The sequence below is a fragment of the Alosa sapidissima genome, chromosome 23, assembly GCF_018492685.1.
Source record: "Alosa sapidissima isolate fAloSap1 chromosome 23, fAloSap1.pri, whole genome shotgun sequence".
Taxonomy (NCBI): Eukaryota; Metazoa; Chordata; class Actinopteri; order Clupeiformes; family Clupeidae; genus Alosa; species Alosa sapidissima.
Window position 1 is genome coordinate 9,426,486 of NC_055979.1, and position 14,280 is coordinate 9,440,765.

Sequence of the window (14,280 nt, forward strand, 5' to 3'; positions counted from 1 at the left end):
CCTGCGCTCCCGCACTACCAGACTCACCAACAGCTTCATACACCAAGCTGTAAGGATGCTGAACTCTCTCCCTCCTCTCCCCCCTCCACCCTCAGCTACATAACATCCTGGACATTGGACCCAAAATGGCCGCCTGCACTACTCCACTTGCACACTTGTACACTTTACAACTTGGTGTTGTTGTCCTGAAAACACAACACTTCTGCTGCTCTTACATAACTTGCACCACTATGCCACTTTCTTTCTTACTTAGGTCAAACAGAACTACCCAAGCCTTTTATTGGCCTGACTTTGCACTAGTATTTTATTGACTGTCTATGCACAATTTCAACCAAATTTTGCTGCTCTTATTTTTTCATTATTATATGTGCCCTCTTATTTACTTATTTACTTACTTTTTTGTTTACTTGAATGTTATGTTTGTCTGTGGACCTAAATTGGCAAAATATGTCTTGTCTTCACCGTGGGATAGTGAGAAACGTAATTTCGATCTCTTTGTATGTCTGGAACATGTGAAGAAATTGACAATAAAGCTGACTTTGACTTTGACTTTGGAACTGGCTACAGCGTCCATCCCACATACGGGCCCACGGGGACCTGGGTTGGAAGCCGACCCGGGTCATTTCCTCAACCCACCCCGCTTCCTGTCATATACATAAATATGTATATGTATATGTATAAATATAAAGTTGAGAAAATATTACATTTAAAATAGAGTCCAACACCTCTGTCCTGCGCCCTTCCTCTGACCGGCCAGTAGGGGAGCTGTTCTCATCAGGGGCATCGCCAGCCGATTATGCCAGGGCTTCAGCCCCGTATGTTTTGAGTGTAGCCCCGAATGTATTTTGCAAAGTTGACTAACAAATATGAAACCATTATTCCGATCGTGCATTGAAACTTTGAGATGAGATGGACCTATTTATCAAACGTACAAGCAGGACATGGGTATCCTCTCACTCTCCTTCATGCAGCAGATCTAACTTGAACATTACCTTACCATAAAACATAATTTGGAATGAAGGCGCACGAGAGAGAGGGACAGTCAGTTCCATGGTTGGGCATGAACTTGGGCATTGTTTGCATTTCCTATTTGGTATAAGAAATGTATAAGGATATCATAAAGGCTACAAGGACAAGGAGGTGGTGGAGTTATGCTGTTCTCGTCATTTCGGCTACAAGTTCAGGTTTGTTATCAGCCTGCCCTACACTCACTATAATAATAAATAATAAAGTTTATTTTATATAGCGCCTTTCTCAAACCCAAGGTCGCTTTACATAGTAGGAAGGCAGGGAAACACAATAACAAACAAACAAACAATACAACAGAGACAAAGGCAGGGAAATACAATAACAAACAAACAAAACAATACAGTACAACAAAGACAAGTTATCTGTAGGAACTATGTGTTGGGTGTGGAGGAGAAGTGATCATTAAACAGAAAGGTCTTGAGATGTGCTTTGAAGAAAGGAAGAGAAGGACAGGCACGAAGGGGTTGGGGGAGGGAGTTCCAGAGTTTGGGGGCCAAGGCACTGAAGGACCTGCCACCCAGGGTGGAGAGTCTGGAGCGGGGGATAGCCAAGAGGTTTTGGTCAGAGGATCTGAGTGAGCGGGAATGAGTGTAAGGGGTCAGGAGGTCGCAGATTTAGGGGGGAGCAAGGTTGTGGAGGGCTTTGAAGGTAAGTAGTAGTACTTTGTATTTGATCCGGGACGGAACTGGTAGCCAATGGAGTTGATGGAGAATGGGGGTGATGTGTGCTGATCGTCTGGTATGGGTGAGGAGCCTAGCTGCAGAGTTTTGAATATATTGTAGTCTTTGAAGGGTTTTAGTGGGGAGACCAAGGAAAAGTGAGTTGCCGTAATCTAAACGGGACATAATGAAAGAGTGAACCAAAGTCTGTGCATCACTAGCAGAGAGGAAGGGTCGGAGGCGTGCAATGTTACGGAGGTGAAAAAAAGCAATCTTAGTGAGTGATTTGATATGAGGATCAAAGCTAAGGGTGGAGTCAAGCTGAATGCCAAGGTTTTTAACAACAGGGGTGGAGTGGACAGATGAGCCATCAATGTTGAGAGTGAGATGGGGAGATTTGGTGAGGATGCTTTTAGGGCCAATCAGCAGAATTTCGGTTTTGTCTGTGTTGAGCTTGAGAAAATTGTTTTGCATCCATAATTTTAAGTCAGAGAGGCATTCAGTGAGGGAGCGTGGTGGGGGGTCAGAGGGAGAGGGAGTGGTAAGATAGAGTTGGATGTCATCTCACTAGCCTACAGTTTGGAGCTTTACTTACTTTGCCTTTGTAGAATCGAATTACCGGTAGTGAGTCTTCAATGATTCGTTCTTAAGCTAAGCATAGCATGAACCATTAAAATGCATCTTGCTATTTAAAACCCCACTCTGCTAGGTGGCTATAGGCTATATAGTTGGTTTTTAATAGCAAACAGAAATGTCAAGATAGCAACAGGTCATTACATCCTTTAATTGTCAAAATATTATTGTCCATAATACTCAATCAATGTGGTGCAAATGAGGCTTGAGTCGGTGGATTGATCTATCAAAAGTGAGCAACAAGGGCAGGCTAAATGGGAATTATGAGAACCGTTTAGACTCTATGGGTTAAGCCCTGAATGCTTTCAACTGCTAGCGACGCCCCTGGTTCTCATGTCTGCTTCTTTATAGAGGGGAGTGTGAGCAATGTAGCTGAGAAAAGAAGAGAAGAGAGAAGAAGAAGAGAGAAGAGATAGGAGAGGAGAGGAGAGGAGAGGAGAGAGGAGAGGAGAAGAAAAAGGGAGAAGAGATAGGAGAGGAGAGGAGAGGAGAGGAGAGGAGAGAAGAGGAGAGAGGAGAGGAGAAGAAAAAGGGAGAAGAGATAGGAGAAGAGAGAAGAGGAGAGGAGAGGAGAGAGAAGGGAGGAGAACACAGGCCGGGCTGCTGCAGTTGACCTACTAAAGGTGCGGGTGGGGAAATGCGAGGAGACAGCAGGCCCTGAGGAGCAGCCAGGACACGGGCTGGGAGATGGACAGGATGGGCTCCACACACACACACACACACACACACACACACACACACACACACACACACACACACACAACCGACATACAAACACATGTGTGCACACACGCACACACATACAAACACAACTGAGATTCAGACACACGTTTATATATCTGTGCACACCCATCCACCCACACCAACCCACCCACACCCACACACACACACCCACACACACACACACACCCACACCCACCCACCCACACACACACACACACACACAGACAGCCAGACATAGAGAGGGCATTAGAGCCCAATGAGAGAAAGGTCAGCATCTCTTCAACACCATCTGCCTGTCATGCTTCACCCACTCTTGCTGTTTGTGGACACACAGTCGGTCCAGAGATAGACAGAGGGGAGGGTATGTCTCATAGAGCAGGAGACATTATTTGTGTATTACTTCATTTTTTACTCAACTCTTGCATGGAAAAAACAATATCCGTAAATATTCTTTTCTTGGGGACACAAGTCAATTACCGTTAAAGAACAACTAATTGTTGTACACACAAGACACAGTCTAGACAAACAGTGTAAAGGAAACTAAGCATAATTGATCCAAAATGTCCACACGGACAATGCTGATAAACAATGGTACTCTTATACTGCTGTGTTCAGTGTGTAATCCCTCTTTTAGAGGATTTCCCAGCAATCCCTCGCATGATAAAGCCGAATCAGACACACGCTCAGACACACACACACACACACACACACACACACACACACACACTTCACACTTCGAAAGGACCGTCTGACGTGAGTAGACATTATGTCAACGGCAACCCCAAACCCATGTCTGCCTGTCTGTGACCTGTGACCCTTGACCCTCGGTCCTGATAATGATGAACAGACGTGACCTTGCGTGACCCCCCCAGGCCAGAGATGTGCAGTGACATGATTCCCCGAGAGAGACTGTGAAGCCATTGTGGTCTGAAGCAGAGCCTGATTTGGGGCGGCTCGACGTTAATAGACACGAAACAGACACTGACACGTCACACGAGACACAGTCTGTCTAACGTGCTGTTTTATCACAGTCTGGAGGGCAGTTGTCATTGTGGTAGGTGCCAGACACGCTTAACCATCTCACAAAGACGCAGGGCTTAGGAGATGATGATGGTGCTCCACACTGGATGGACGTGTCACCTCGCACAAAGGGATGCTCCTGAGCAGAGTGAGCGTGACACGTCCTGTCACACCATTCTGGCTTAAAGCCACTGATTGGACAAACGCTTTGTCTGAGTATGAGTATGTCATCAGACAGCATTTTTGTTCAATATGTCTTCAGACATTATTTTGTTTCAGAGAGCATATGTGGACACTTATTAACTGGAGGCAGCTTGACAACATTCAACAGAGATGGATTTATATCCAAAACAGAGGTGACTGGGACGAAACCCTACAGCCTTTCACATCATTTTAACTTCTACAACTTTGGTCAATGACAAAACAAGCTGCAAATGATTTTGAGATACTGAAAATCCAATCCACTCATCAATTTGCCTGAATCATCTCAGTTCAATCCAGCTCTTGTACAACTCCATTCTATTCCAATCAATGTGCTCTTTCATCCCATAACCTAAACATTGACCATCGAGCTAACTTATGCCATTGCTCAGTAAACAACAACAAGAGCCATCAAAACAACAACAAAGAAACAAATGATGTCCATCCCCTGGAGCCAGACTGCACAGTACACACACACACACACTCAAACAGACCCGCATATACTATATTCTTTAATCATCTTTAAGTCTGTGAGTCATTAGATAAGACATCAGATAAGGTCTCAATTGAGGTCACAACCATTTGACAGATGAAAAGAGTTGATTCACGTGTTTACATCTGGCTTCAACACTGGGCTGGAAAACATGGGGAAACCCAACATTACATGCCTGACAAAATTGACTACTCTACAACCATATGACTGTTGAGTTGGAATCGGGACTTACCAGAGGAAAATTAAAGTCTGGCAGTGCTGAGGATAAAACTACCAATCAGATGGAATATGCTACACCCATTCTGATGCATAATGGGAGAATGTCCTTGGCCTTGTTTTGCCCCGGAGACCTGCCTTTCATTCAGGAGCTGGGCAGCTAGGAAGTACAGGCTCAAATGGCCAAATATCACACAGAATACAAGTGGACCCATAGGCTAATGTATGGAACAATAGTCTATAAAACACAGCAATGCTTGCAGCGGAATTGTCCTGTCTATTCTACTCTAATTATATGACCGAGTTAAACAAGACTGAAACATCTCTGGAAACTGTCTAGCGTATAGTCTGCCCAACCCCATGGTGAAATAGCATTTCAGTGGCTACTTGTAGAGTGATGCACAGCACTAGACACTGCAGAGCTGATGCTGTTGCTCACAGGGAACCCAGCAGTAATATTTCCTTAAACTCTTAAGAAAGTGAAGAAATGAGAAACTAGAACGGCCTACAGTCGTCTGTAAATCCATTTTACACAGGTACATGGAGGTCACATTACGTCTGCACACAACCTTTATAATCAGCAAAGCAAACAAAGTTGTTTAATAATAAGTGTTTTGAGATATTTTGGCGGCAACCTGCACCTGCAAAGCGCAATGTGCACTGAAAAAAATGTATACAAAATGTCTCGAGACAGACAGACACACACACACACGCACGCACATTCGACTGGCACAAGTGCATCGTTGACTGACAAGACGAGCCAGCTGGTTAACGAGCAATAACCTTCCCTGAGAACAGTGGCAGCATCTCTACCCTCCTCTCACCCTCTCCTCTCCTCTCCTCTCTGCCTCCTCTCTTCACATCCTCCTCCTTCACTCTACCCCTTTGCTCCACCCCCATTCGTCGAGGGTTAAGTCTGTTGTTATTTCTGTGCGCTTGTAGGTCAGTGCACATCGTGCCTCTGAGCATGTGGACTCCACCAGGGACACCATTGATTGGGTCGGTGGCTGCACATACACACATACACACGCACACACACACACACACGCAATTAACTAAGTCGCTCCAAAGCTGCTGAGTTCACACAGCACATACGACTGAATAATTTAACGCAAAAAAATTACTGCTAACTCCCTAATGAAATTAACCTATTAACGAGGCTATTATGTATTTCGATTTTTATGTTCATGGACTAATGCAGAGCGCGTGTGTGTGTGCCGCCTGGGAGAAATATCTCAGGGCTGTTCTGTGAGTGCAGGGCGGAAGCCATGTGGACCACTGCTGAGAGAGAGAGAGAGAGAGAGAGAGAGAGAGAGAGAGAGAGATGAACACTGCAGTGCCTTCAGTAAAAATGGAGTGGTGTGTCACGTGACATGCCACCAGCTCGTTTTGCACCGCGAGAGCTGAGCCATTGATGCTAACAGAATCGACCTCAAAGAACGCTCACTGCTCTCCAAAACAGCATGCATGCAAGGAAGGGAAGAGTTCATATGAACTGTGAATTGATTTATGTACAAGAGTTTATTATTGGACTTACTCATGGGGCAAAGATGCTTTGAATGGGATTTCACAGTCAAACAGCATATTTCTCACTCTGTTTTTCCTCGCTTTGAGTCTCTCTCCCTCTCTTCTTCAATCTCCTTTGTCTTCCCTGAAGTCTCTCTCTCTCACTCCATCCCTCTCTCTCTCTCTCTCTCCCTCAGTCTTTCCTCTCTCCATTCGTTCCTTTCCCATCCCTCTCTCCTTCAGTCCCTCTCAGTGCTCCTTCTGTCTCTCTCTCTCTCTCTCTGCCTCTAGTTTGAAATCTAGAGGCATGTGGAGGGCGACATTGCACAACAAATCAAAACTCAGGAGAAAAAGCAAACACACTACAATGAAGTAAATACAGTAAACAAATGGTTTATTTGTAAATCAAAATAAAAGTTGTTCAAACTAGAATGCGCCAAAACACCAGTCAACAGCCAGAAGTATGCCTAGAGTAAACCACATTAAAGTGAACAAGCTAAAATTGAACCTAAACACGCAAGCAAACAAACAAACAAACACCCCAGGCAATCCACTACGCAGGCCACTACATCTGCCAGCTCCGGCACACACACACACAGACCACTCGTCTGTCTGTCTGTCTGTCTGTCTGCAGGAAACATGCTGCACACGCAGCCTATGCTGTCACAACAACACAAGCGGCTAACGCTCGAACAGAAATGGCGAATACAAATCCATCTGCTGCTGTCTGGCACAATGACCCCATCTTGACACCAACCCTGGCCTTTTGAGTACCCGCTTCCCAATCAGCCCAACCAGGGACTGCTATGCTGAACACACGCGCAACACACACAGATACTAACAGCCGCTACATCACTAGTTTTTTAGTTTGTTTTGCTTTTTAAATATGTTTATCATGATGCTTGTGCTGTTGTGTATGTACCATGTGGTTGAATGGGGCGATGGCGGTATGGTTTGATGACTCTCTCTATGTCTTTGTCTCTCTTCCCTTCTTCTTCCCTCTGTTTTTTTCTTTCTTCTTCCCTCTGTCTCTTTTCTCTTCTCTCTTTTCTTCTGTCTCTTCTCGTCTCTCTCTTCTTCCCTCTCTCTGTCTCTCTTCTCCTCCCTCTCTTCTTCCCTCTCTGTCTTTCTTTTTCCTCCTGTCTTCTTCCCTCTCTCTCTGTCTCTCTTCTCCTCCCTCTCTCTGTCTTTTTGTCCTCCCTCTCTCTGTTCCAGCCTCTTCTGTCTCTCCCTGCTGCCTGTGGTGTGAGGGCTCTCCGCTCCTCTGTAAACCAGATTCTGAGCTCCCTCCTCCCTTCACGCCTGTCTGAGTGAATGAGGGAGGAAGAGAGAGCAGGAGAGCAAACGCTCAGTGTAGTGGAACTCCACAACCCTGGCCCTGCTGAGGAGAGGAGAAGAGGAGAGGAGAAGAGGAGAGGAGAGGAGAAGAGGTGGCGAAGGGAGGAGAGGAGGAGAGGAAAAGAGAGGAGAGGGGAGAGGGGATGAGAGGAAAGGAGAGGAGATGAGAGAGGCATGTTGGCCATGAAATATTAACAATGGGGCCTATTTGTGCCCTGTCACGTGTGGATGATATCACGCTTACAGCAGAATAAAGGGGAAGTTGTTTCCCTTCTGTTTCTCGATGTTAAAACACACCTCTGATGGCGGTGACTTCGGGTGGGAGGGGGTGGGGGGTTGTTTGGGGGCAGGGGACAATGAAATGGTTCTGGAGAACACCCACAGACGATCTGCTGCACTGAAACATTACCACTTATTTTGTGTGTCCTTCACTCAGCTGTTCCTGGGGCTACGCATCTATCATACGAACCTACAGTTAAGACTCTGGCCAACCATGTCCATACATACGCTGGGAAGCCATTTTCTATTTGTAGTGAAGTTAAACCCTGACAAATGACTGTAAAAACACAGAGCCCATGGTGTGAAGCACTTACACTCTGAAAACATTTTCTATTTAATTTTACAAAATGAATGTGGATGGCCTTTATATTCTTGTTTCCCTTTTAGGGGCATTTTCAGCTCTACAAGAAAAGTGACATCTTGACCTAAAAGGTTAGAGAGGTAATTTTTTGTCTACTACCTGCTGTTACACATCTAATACCAAAGGAAAGCTAATAATGGCTAATAAAGGCTAAGAGATGTCGTGTGGGACATTTAAGCATCAATCACTTGGCCCACATGTTCACACCAGTGCCTCTCCCCTCCCCCACACACACTGCCTCTCTGGTCACCAGTCCAGGGCAGGACAGCTTAAAAGTTAGCTTTACTGGCGTTAGCAAGTGTTAGCGGAGCGACAGCTTGAATGAGGCCAAAGTCCATACCCTCTAATCTCCAAGTCCCCTCCCCGTTACTTATTAATCTTTAACAAGTATGTGTGTGCGTGTGTGTGTGTTTGGGGTCCAGGGAATGCCAGCAACAAACACAAGGAGGGGGGTCCTCGGGAGACATCCCAGTGAAATATTGATGAAGCTAATGTTCCCAGCAGACCAGGGTCACCAGCCCCACTTGACCCCTGACTGTGGTACACCCCACAACTGACTGATGACAGGCCCGTGGTCCCATAAAATCCACTCACAGCTTGTAAACCTGTCAAATTAATAGAAAGACTGACTAGTCCTGAAAGACATCAATAAAATGACAACTCAACTGGGGCAGTCTGCGAAGGCTTACTACCTCTACCTTGAGTCATTATTTAAAAACCATCTCACAAATATACATGTCTTGCAAACGCAAAAGTAGACAATGCAAATGGCCACAGCATGAGGCTACTATCAGATGACATTTCCTAATATTATTGAGACCTGCGTGATTGACTGTAATTCTGTCTGGACACAGTGACCCAAGTCACTCAAGCTGAAGAAAGACCTGAGTCCTCTTGGCAGAGGCTTTATTAACTTAAATATGCAAAGCAAATTTACTTACATTGCATTATTCATGCACAATCCACATGCAAAATTGCAATTCAGAGTGCTTTAGGTAAACATTTATAGCACTTGCTATGGAGCTATACATATTTCCAGTCAAGACTAAGTGAACTGGAAAACATTAATGGTTCATCACACTCCCAGCGACATATGACGCAATGTTTACATCTCACAACCGCCCCTACAACCCCCCACCCAAATCATGTCTTTGACTCTGACACGGAGGATGAGAGTTGGGATGTGTCATCTGTGTGCAGGGCAGTGCAGTGCTCTTCTTTCCTTCTGAGCCCAACGCAGTTGAACATGGCTGGGCAAATACTATATGACTGACGCCTCAACTCTCTGTGTCCCTGTTGCCCAAGTGATATGCACTCCCAGCCATGGAGGGAAGCAGGGCTCTAAGCACGCTAGGCTGCTATATATAGATTGTTTATGGGGAGTGCGAGTGAGAGGTTAACAGGGACATATGTCAGTGATACACACACACACACACAGAGGGTAGCTAGCTAGGGCTCGGGTGCTTATGGGAAACACATACACACATCCTCAACATGAAAAAAAAAATGTTCCTCAGCTGGTCCTCAGAGAACCAAAAACAGAAGTTATCTAAAATTTATGGGTTCCACTAATAGAACATTTAAGGGTTCCCCTATGATCTAATTTGCTTCTTAGAGAACATTTTTCTACGGTTTGAAATGGTGATTTGGATGTTGTTACTACCTTTTGGTAAATATTTTGGATGGAAAAACACCACTGTGTGTGTTATTGCATGTTTGTAAACAGGTAGCCTATTGTTTGTGTATGCGTCTGTTGTTTTTACATGTTTGTAAACATGTATAGTTTGTTTATATGTGTGTTGTATCTGAATGCTCTGAATGTGTTTGCAGGTTTGTAAACATGTATAGTATGTGTGTATGTATATATGCTGTTTTTGCATGTTTGTAAACATGTATAGTATGTGTGTATATATGCTGTTTTTGCATGTCTGTAAACATGTAGAGTATGTGTGAATGTGTGTTGTGTTTGGTTGTTTGTAAACATGTATGCGTGTTGTTTCGTGTGTGTATAGTAATGTATAGTAACATGTATAGTAGGCCTTCTGTATGTACACTCATTGGGTTAAAAACAACCCAATTTCAACCCAACCACTGGGTAAATAGTGGTCGAGCCCAGCACTGAGTTATATTACCCCCGCAAATTGGGTTGTTCGGCCAACCCAATGAGTTGGGTTGATAGTCTAACCCAAACATTGGGTTATCGTAACAAAACTGTTAGGTTAAACCTACATAATTGTTAGGTAGGCTATCTTATACAACCCAGGATTTATATTATTTTCACTGTCATTTCTGGGTTATGCTGACCTAATTTATGGGTTATTCTTATCTTATTATCTTATAAGTATCTTATTTTTCTCCTTAATCCAATCATATTAATTGATAATAATTCAAATAAATGTTTGCAAATCATTAATGTTACAATATAATGTTTTTAATCCATCCAATGGGCAACAATAGCCATGCAATGAAATAAAACAGTTCGACATTTATTTATTTGGCAGTTTATTTTTTGAACAGATAGCTAGAAAAAGCTTGTGATACTTCCATGAAGGCAGGCAGATTCCACCGTCTGTTTTGGGGATCACCCCTGTGAATCAAAGAAAAAAAAAAGAGTGCATTAATCACTGTTATTAACAGAACTTTACATCAAGATTTTCATGAACCATTATCATTGAATGATGTTGACAAACATTAAAAATCCACCAGGAGACAAAATATTAGCGCAACACACTCGGAAACCATGACAACTTGTAGCTTCTAGTTCTAAATGACTGATGCTACAACCAGAGCCCGTCTTCTCTGCTACAACCAAAAACACCCAGTAAAGTTAAGTTACATGGCTAGCATATACTCTTCCACACATTTACACACGTACCTAATGTGTTTTTTAGTGCGCCAGCTGTATTTAATCAGGAATGTTGTGTAGTGTATTATTGTGTCGTAGATGTCCTCCCTTTCCACGATATGATACACTTACCTTACTTAGGGACTTGGAACGCGTGGTCTATATGTTAGGCCTCTCTTCGGACATGTCCTGGTTTTTTCTATACTGGCACTGACCCTTCACCAGCTGGTTTGGCGCAGATCTGTGGATTTTTTGACGTGTTAGATTTCCCCAAGCGAGTGTCGCGCTCTGCAGGGAGAAGAATGAAGAATGGACTGGGCCGGAGGAGATGTGTAAAAACATGTAATCCCCTCAGTGAACAAAAGCGCTTGATGATGTCTTGATTGCCTTCCCTTTCACATTCAGCATTTGGTCACAACTCATCTGTCAGTGGCAGGTCTTATGCAATGCACACATTCCTTATTCAGCTTTTCTACTTATAAAACCCTTCCAATTCGTATTACATTGTACGTAATTCTCCATGACACAATGGATGTTGTGGAGGAGGAGAGGGGAGGGGAGGAGAGCAAAGAAGGGGGGAAGAGAGACACGGAGAGGGGAGGAAAAGAAGAGAGGGGACAAGAGAGGGCAGAAAAGAGAAAAGAAGAGTGGGGGGAGAGTAACTAAAAACAAAGGAAAGAAAAGAAAAGAAATGATGTAAGAAGGAGCGAAGAGTAATGGAGGGGGCAAGAGAAAGAGAGAGAGAGAGAGAGAAGTAGACAGAAGAGTCTATTCATGTTGTACATGTTATAGCATTCTATAATATGAAGCTACCCTGAATGAATTAATAAGATGTTGTTTGCCATTATTATTACCGTACGTGTGGCTTGTGAAGAGACTAACATTACTTCAACTGTGTTGGCTAATATTAGCTGACAAACGTTAGCTGCAACCATAGTCTAGGCTACAACCACCACGAAGCATATTTAATTAGCATTGATGCTAGCTATATGGTCTGCTAATGTTAACCAGCTGGTATGCTCATTTTAGTTCGTTGTAAAAGTTCGTTTTGTTTCTGTCAGCAGTTCATACCCAGTGAACAAATAACTATTTTTTTATGAGTCTGTCTTTGTGTATATTTAACATGAACAGTAATTGTAAGTTAATGTTAGCTAACGTTAGTTAGCATGAATGACACAATTGTTAACCTGTTTGAGGCTGAACAAAATTGGCAGGCAGAATATCCATTCATTTCATGAAGGGTAGCTTCTACATCTCTGGGTGGACTTTTAAAATCCGTCTGGATAAAACATTTTAAAAAAGTTAAAGATACATACCTTACGAAATCGCCTGATTTCCATTGCATGCTGACAGCTGGTGGACTGGACGGTTGGAAGAATAACGATGTTTTTTCTAATTCTCAAATAACTATGCAACTGTGTTAAAGTCACCCAGGTGCTGGGTAGTGTAGGCCTACTCCACGTCAGGTGGGAGAGAGGAGGGGCGCTGTCCTAAACTATCAACCTAACAAGCTGGGTTACAGAAAATAACCCAACATGAGTTAAAACAACCCCACAAAATGCCCTGACAGCCTCAACCCAGCGTTTGGGTTGAGAAAATAACCCAGTATTTTTTAGAGTGTATATATGTACTTGGTCCAGTAAATCCGAGTAAATCTTTTATAATTCCTTCTCTCTGACACAGCCCACTTTATCCCACAACAAACGTGCTGTTTCTATTTTGAAAGAGAAATATGGTAGCAATAAAAGATCCAATCAATTCGGAGTGAGGTTATTTGACTCACCCATGCATGAGCTTGTAGACCCCTATCCACCAGTGATCACAAGTTAATAATTTATCAACATTCAGATGAACACATTGCATGATGTCAAAACAATGACAACAATGTCAAAACAATACCTTCTCCAAATATGTATGACATCACTTAGCTAGTCACTGTATTTCTCAGAGGCAATCCCCCCAAAACAGTCCAAGAAATACCTGCCAATGTGCACAGGCACTCCAACACACAAACTACCAAATACAGTAGTTCTCTTGCCCCCCTTTGACTACATTTCTTTGACCACACACACACACACACACACACACACACACACACACACACACACACAGACTGGAGCTCCAGTGCAGTGAGTATGCCGTTCACACACACACACACACACACACACACACACACACAAACACACACACACTGCAGTGAGTATGCCGTTCACATGACCCCTGCATTTCACGAGTGGCTAGGCAGGGGCTCCTACTTACTGCATTCCAGAGAGCTCAGAGAGAGAGAGAGAGAGAGAGAGCGAGAGAGAGAGAGAGAGAGAGAGAGAGAGAGAATGGGACAGATGGAGAGAGAGGGAGCGAAAGAGAGAGAAAGAGGGGGAGTGAGAGAGAGATGGGGAAGATAGAGAGGTTGAGAGAGAGGGATGGAGAGTGGCAGAGAGAGAGTGAGAGAGAGGGAATGAGGGGGTTGGAACATAGAATGAAAGAGAGTGAGAGAAAGAAAGAGAGTGAGAGATAGTTATAGAGAGAGAGAGAGAGAGAGAGACTGCTAGATGACCATGAGGGGTCTTTTTGGGTGGGGCATTTGATGTCCAAAATTAGAGCAAGAAACAACATCCACCCCAACTCCTGCTAAAGGATCTCATGATGACAGTCGGACGCATGCAGCAGAAGCAGAAGCATGTTTACACAAACAGCTCAGAACGACATGAATGAGGCGGTTACATAAGCACCAATCTGCTATGGGTACAGGCACCCAGCTGCCCGCGCCGCGCAAGCAAGCAAGCGCTCCGCACATGCCCATGAAGTCACTCAGATGGAGGATAACATATCAGCCACCGGGAGGAAAATGAAGAGAGAGAGAGGGAGAGAAAGAGAGAGAGAGAGAGAGAGAGAGAGAGAGACATCGTCCACATCTACTGCATGTTGTTCTGTTGTAGTGTCATTGTAATATTTATTGTAATATTTACTTTCACCG

The 14,280-nt window shown here is 44.0% G+C and overlaps 1 protein-coding gene and 1 long non-coding RNA gene across 2 annotated transcripts in view; both read right to left on the reverse strand.

Moving 5' to 3' along the window:
* The window catches only part of ahr1b (aryl hydrocarbon receptor 1b), a 77,551-nt gene that overhangs the window by 41,492 nt on the left and 21,779 nt on the right, over positions 1-14,280 (reverse strand). The window lies entirely within an intron of this gene.
* LOC121698799 lies at positions 10,932-12,958 on the reverse strand. The gene is made up of 2 exons (XR_006026866.1): positions 12,620-12,958; positions 10,932-11,045 (listed from the first exon to the last, which is right to left on the reverse strand). It is a non-coding gene; the product is annotated as an uncharacterized LOC121698799 (long non-coding RNA).